The sequence below is a fragment of the Alligator mississippiensis genome, chromosome 2, assembly GCF_030867095.1.
Source record: "Alligator mississippiensis isolate rAllMis1 chromosome 2, rAllMis1, whole genome shotgun sequence".
Classification (NCBI taxonomy): Eukaryota; Metazoa; Chordata; order Crocodylia; family Alligatoridae; genus Alligator; species Alligator mississippiensis.
Window position 1 is genome coordinate 15965686 of NC_081825.1, and position 6687 is coordinate 15972372.

A 6687-nucleotide genomic window follows, 5' to 3' on the forward strand; every position below is an offset into this window, starting at 1 on the left:
ACAAATCAATTAGGCACACACACACTCTAGGTACAGACATCCCTGCCAGGCTTGCACACACACACTACCATCTCAGGCACATACACATCCAAACTTACCAGCCTAGGCACATGCATACTTATCACCAATTCAAGCACATACATGCTCTAATGATCATGATATGAAATCGTACACAATACAGACATACATACACATATACACACAGGTTAAACACTGACTCAGGTGGCAGTGTGTGTGTTGGTGCCTGTGATACCTATGCTTTGGGTGCTTGGTAACTAAAGAGCAGTGGCAGAGATCAGGGAAAAAGGCAGTGGGGACAAGGCAACAGCAGTGGCAGAGATCAGGGGAAAAGGCAGTGGAGATGGGGCAATAGCAAAGAAACAGGGGTTTGCAGGCAGAGAGGAGCTCAGGACAGCTGGAACCACAGGAGCATGGGACAGGTGTTGAAGGTAGTGGTGAGCCAGAACCAGCAGAGGGAGAATTGAGACGAGCTAGAGGGGCGAGGAGCAGAGATTGGAGCAGGGCTGGATCCGTAGTAAAGCCCAACTCAGGGATCCAAATAACATTTTTATTCAATGAACACTGTACTGTACAGATTGGTTCACACACACACACACACACACACACACACACACACACAATGGTAGCAGAAAAAAGAGACTCAGTGGAAGGGTTGGAGTCCAGGTAGGGAAGAGAAACAGAGTCCAAGTCCTTGGCTGAAGAGAGGATGGGGGTGATAGCTACCTATGCAGGCTGGGAGGGGGTCTTTGATAGCCAGTCGGGGTCTTTCTCCAGCAGGTGTTGTCCAGAGGGCATCTCCGGTAGGGCCTCTGGGTTGATAGGCAGCGTGATGTGGAGCAAGTCTGGTCCAGGTGCAGATGGCATCCCAAGGAGTCAGTCTTCACCACCCCTTTTTATGGGGCAGACTACCTCTGATCTCCTATGGCAATGTCAGTCCTGTCCCAGAGGGCTCCAGGTGTTCATACTGGGCATGTGCAGCTTTGGCACAATGGTGGGTTGCCTCATCTTTTGTTTCTTGAATGCGGAGGGTGGTTCCAATGGCTGAGTCATTGGTTCAGATACTGGTTTTGATGGTGGGGTGATTTAGTAGGGGGTCCTGCTATCTTTGTGTTTCATTTACCCATTCACTCTTTTGTTTCAGGCATTCAAGGAAAACCAATTTACATGGGAGAGGTGACAGAATTGCAACATAGTTACACAACAGGGCATGAGGACAAAATGGGAATGAATATTTGACATCACTTTACAGACAGGTCTAAACCATACAATATTAATATGAAACAATAAAAATCAATGCACAAATGATAGGAATACAATATAATACAATATAAAACAGTAAAAAACAATACAAACAACAGAACACTACTTACAATATATTAAAAAGGGGCTTATTACAATAATAGTATACAAGAACTTATTTTAGCTTACCTAGTACTACTTGTAATCATGTATAAGGGATAGAGAGGGCAGAGAGAAAGTCAGAAATGGTTAGGGGAGGAAATGTATTTTTAAATAAAAAAAAAAGAAAAACTGGGGGTTTTGCTACCTTTTTCCCTTCCTGCCCCCCTCCTCCCACCTAGACCCCACTTCTGGGTCCGTCTGTGCCCTGCAACCAGACTAACTGGCATGTGCTCTGTAGGCTGTTTTCACAGCATTGCACCCCTGGGAGTGGGAAGGTCACACACGTCAAGGTGGGAGCGGGACTTGGGTTGGTGCCAGACTGACCTTTTGGGCAGTAGCGTTCGGGGTGGAAAGTTTGTCCACACAGAACAGGAAGGTGGGGAAGGGGACACTGCATGCTGGGATGCTGGAGGATGGCAACTTGAGTGGCTCATCTGTGGGCAGTGGCCACATGTTGACAGAGCAACACGGATCAGAGAGGTGTAACTGGAGTAGCATAACCTTAATCCACCTAAAGTGTGCTTCAAACTAGTTTCAGGTGGTTGTGTGCAGACACAATCCAGGGTTAAGAGCTCCAGGCGCCACCTAAAATTAACGTGCAACAAGGCCCTCAATCACATACTTAAGTTCCATTGAAACTTGTTAAGCTAAGTATGTGTTAGACATTTGGTCTAGCAGGCATGAGCTGAACTGAAGTCTAAGTTTGTATATGAAATGCTTTGGGATCCTTCTGGATGAAAGGCACTGCATGACACAGATGGCCCAAGTGAATCACAGAGGAAGTAGATGGTTTTGAACATCTGCCCTCTGGGAGGGAGGGGGTTGTTTAGGGTTGATTTGGTTTTTTTGCGGGGGGAGGGGAGGGGTTTTGGCCAGTTTGAAAAAGAAATCACTAAGCAATAACTGAGCCCCTTTATGAAATGATAACTATTTCACAAAGGAATATGGACTTCATTTTCTAAGGCCCCCTCTACATGTGCAGGTAAAGGTAAAGGCACAACTGGATCTAATGCAGGATCCCCATAATCGTGCCTCCTGCCTTGCATGTGTAGCACGATTGCACATTAGAACCAATCATGCCATATTGCTGGTGTAGGGGGAAATTGAGCCTGCCCTAGAAAGAAGCAGGTCCCCATGGTTGGGAGCCCTCTTTGCTGAGGGGGATCCCAACCATGGAGGCCACATGCGGCCTCAGATGAAAGCCCCTGTGATTGATGGGGCTTCACCTCACATGTAGTTAGGACTGAGCTCAGCGAATGACAGGGCTCTTGGCCCCAGCTGCAGCTCACATACAGTCAGGAAGGGCAGCCCAGTCAGTTGTGGGGCTCTCAGTCCCACCTGCACAAGACACAGCCTTGTCCCGGCTCTGGACTCTCTTGGTCCCAGCCATGAGTAAAGCACAGCTGGGATGGGAAGCCCCATCAGCTGTGGGGTCTCTTGGTCCCCACTCCAGATGAAGAGCTGGACCGAGATCCCCATGGGGGCGGGGGGTTTCACCCCTCCTCAGCCCTGGATCACAGCAGCTGTGACCCCCAGGGCTGAGGGTTTTCACCCTGGGCAAATTGCACCCCTGAGGCTGGAGCCCTGTCAGTTGACGGGCTTCCTGGCTACAGGAGAGACCCTTCTACACATGCTAATTAAAGCTTGATAGCAACCAGCTATAAAGTTACTACACATTTTCAAGATCTGACTTCATAGCTGGTTGGAGCTTTTTATTATGTGATAGATACTTTACATATGTAGTTGGTCTTAAGGTAACTGTGCAATTAATCAGTGAATTGTGCAATACCTGTAATGCGTACAGGGGGCCTTTATCCCTCTTTTTCTGTAGAGGCCAGATGCAACTGCTTGGACAGAATTGTTAGGCTGCCTTCATAATTAGAGAGCAAGTGAACTAAATTAAAAACAGGGGGTTTTTTAGTAATAAGCAATTTGCAGAAACATTTCTTGCCATCTGAGCAACTTCTTAGAAAATTAAATCACAATAGGAAATGTGGGAGCCATATAGGCATGACCCACGAAGTAGCCCCCAACATGGGGGTATGGCTAAGGGTTTACAGGCCAATCCCTGTGAGGAGAGACTGAGGGACCTGGACCTCTTTAGCCTCCACAAGAGAAGGCCGAGGAGGGATCTTGTAGCTGCCTATACATTTATTAGGGGGCGCAGCAAGGAACCGGAGATTCTCTGTTCACCAGGGCACCTCGTGGGGTAACAAGGAGCAATGGCCACAAACTGACAGACAGCAGATTTAGGCTAGATATCAGGAAAAACTTCTTCATGGTAAGGGTGGCCAAATCTTGGAATGGGCCTCCAAGGGAGGTGGTGGTCTGCCCTACCTTGGGGGTCTTCAAGAGAAGGCTGGATAGGCATCTGGCTGGGGTCATCTGACCTCAGCACTCTTTCCTGCCCAGGCAGGGGGTCAGACTCAATGATCTGTTGAGGTCCCTTCCGACCCTGACATCTATGAATCTATGAAACATGTATGCTCAACTTCCACAGCTTTCTGTGAAAACTGCCTGGGTGTACGGGGAGAGAACTGAGCCCAAGAAAAAGAAAACCCACATTAATATCAAATTCCTTTATTGTACCCTCCTGAACACTCAACCAGGGTCTGCAGCTTCTTCCGCAGTGTGGCCCACAGTCTTCAGCTGTTTCCTCAGGTTCTCACTTGCCTCACGAGCTTGATAAATGTGCCTTCCTGAAATCATCCCCCTGAGCTTTCAACCTATCATTTGCTCACTGGGGAAATGAGCTCAAGCTAATCCTGGATGTAGTAGCAGGCTGTAACCCAAGAAAAATAGTGAACATTCTTGATTCAGGAAAATATTACTAATAAGGAAAGCACTTGTGCAAACGGTTAATTTTCAGTTGGACTTAAAATACATAATTTAATGTTAACACTATGCTAAGTGTGCTTCTGAACTGGGGCCCCAAATCATGCATTATTTTGGCTATTTAGCAAATCCAATCATATTTCAAAACTCAGACTTTCAGGCTGACTGCATGTTTTTGAAGTTGTAACTTTCCACCTCCTCTGTACCAATTTAAATGATGTTATTCTTGGCTAATAGTAATTACAAGAAAATTGAGTGCCATCTGTTTCCACCAAAAGGAGAAAATAAAATGTGAGAATCAATAGAAGACTGCACTTGTTAAACACATTTGTCACAATCAATGGCTTTGTTAAGGAAACTTGTCCTCAGGTATGATTTGCAAAATAAATAGTAGGTTGCACCAGCTGGCTCATTTAAAAAAGTCTGAGCCACTCTCAATTGCCACAGTCTCAGCCACTCAAAGCTACACATCATGGACTTTCAAATGGTTCATGCCACTTCCAAATCAGCTCGGGAGGAAAGACATCTTGCAACATCAAACTGAACTGGTAAGGATTTTCAATATAATTACACATGTGGCAACTAATTTCATGCATTCACTGTTCTATGTGCAAGTCTTTCTGAATCGCCTATGTTGTCATTAGCTATCATTTTAGACTTTTTGATATTGGATGAGTCTTGGATAAACACTTGATCTCATTCACAATGATTACTTCATGCCCCTCAAAGTATCGCCTAGCTTTATGATGTCATTTTAGAGGTCCCCATGGCGAGCTAAAAGACCAACATCTCTTCGGCTTTTTCTCATTCTGAAATGCTTAAATCATGCCATTTGTTCTGGGCTGAGTCTGTCATTCAGAAAGAGACACTTACCCACAAACACACTCTAATGAGGCTCACCAGGGCACGTGTAGCAGGAACAACGATGATTCTTCTGATTTATATTTTGTCCATCTGTGAGGACATCCCAGCAGCCTGTCTGCATTCTTTATTGCAACTAGATGCATCTTTCAGCAATAAACATTCGGTTCCTTTCCAGAATATTGTGCAATTATTCTGTGTGAATTCTCTCTTTTAGGGGTGTAGGTAGTAGCTGTAGTGGTCTAAGGACGTAAGCAGACAAGGTTCTTTGGGTAAATGCGATATCTTTTACTAGATCACCTCAAATAGTTGGAAAAATCCCCCCCCCCCCCCCCCCCCGCAATCTGTCTCTCACCTACTGACCACCTCAATTTACATTTTGACCGACTAGCCTTCTTGCATACGTACTGGCCTCTGGCTGCTCTACCATTTCATCCAGAAAGAGCACAGATCATCTGCAGATGCTTCCTCAGCCTGACAAAGGGTATTTGTACCCAAAAGCTTGCAACGAAGAATTGTTCCAACTATTTGAGTTGGTCTAATGAAAGATATCACGTTTACCCTACTCTGTTTTAGATCTTACAAATTAGGCCAATCATTTCATCATTACCCCATCACACCGCAGTTTGTTACACATCTGGCATCAGAATAACTATTACACTGTGCTACCCTTCATTTAAAATATTTCAAGGCTAAAATGGATTTTCAAGAGCACACTTAAGCTGTTGGATGTTACTGAGGGCAGAATTAAGTTTTAGGAGCATAGAAATGTGACTTTCCGCCCCACTCTTAAATTTCTTTTACTTTCAATGCATTTATAAATAACCAATATACACTTCACACATTTTTACAGCTTCCTTGTGTATGGCTAATGACATTAAAAATATTAATCTTTTAGTATCCAAATGGTTTTACGTTTAATAAGAAAGCCTCATGTTTATCTGCTTGGATTTATAGTGGTTAAATGTAAACTCCTCCATAAGAATAAAATGAAAAGAACAAATTTCTTTCCAAGTGATTTGGGGGTCCTCTGTTTTTTCTTGGTATGTGGGTTTAAACACCTTAACAGAGTTTCCAGAAAGGGTCAAACACAGGAAAACCAGGAACCTTTAAAACATTTTTTTTTAAACTGTGCCTCCAAATTCACTAAGCGCTTTTTAAAATGTTGGTTCAAAGTACATAGGTACATACAGCCTGACCACTATGCTCCTGTAGTCCAGATAAACAAACAAATTAATAAATAAAAGTCCAAGATATCTAAAGGCGTTAAGTCAGTAATAACGAGGGAGCCTAGTTTTCTCCAATAAAAAAAAAATCCTCAATTTTTGGTTAAAAAAAAGTAGCCCAAAATCCACATTTTCCCATGATTAAAATGAAATATTGGCTATATATTAGTGGTTCATTTTAATCATGGGAAAATGTGGATTGGAAAAATGTGGGTTTTGGGTTACTTTTTTTAAACCAAAATTTGTGGATTTTTTTTTTTTTTTGTCAGAGAGAACCAGAATCCCTGGGCATAACATTAGATGTACAGTGCATCTACTTGAGGCACTAACTGTGCGGGAGCCA

General features: G+C 44.0%; 1 long non-coding RNA gene across 1 annotated transcript; it reads right to left on the minus strand.

Moving 5' to 3' along the window:
- Positions 1-554: 554 nt before the first annotated feature.
- Positions 555-5393, minus strand: LOC132248486 (uncharacterized). The gene is made up of 2 exons (XR_009459675.1): positions 5131-5393; positions 555-4204 (listed from the first exon to the last, which is right to left on the minus strand). It is a non-coding gene; the product is annotated as an uncharacterized LOC132248486 (long non-coding RNA).
- Positions 5394-6687: the final 1294 nt, after the last annotated feature.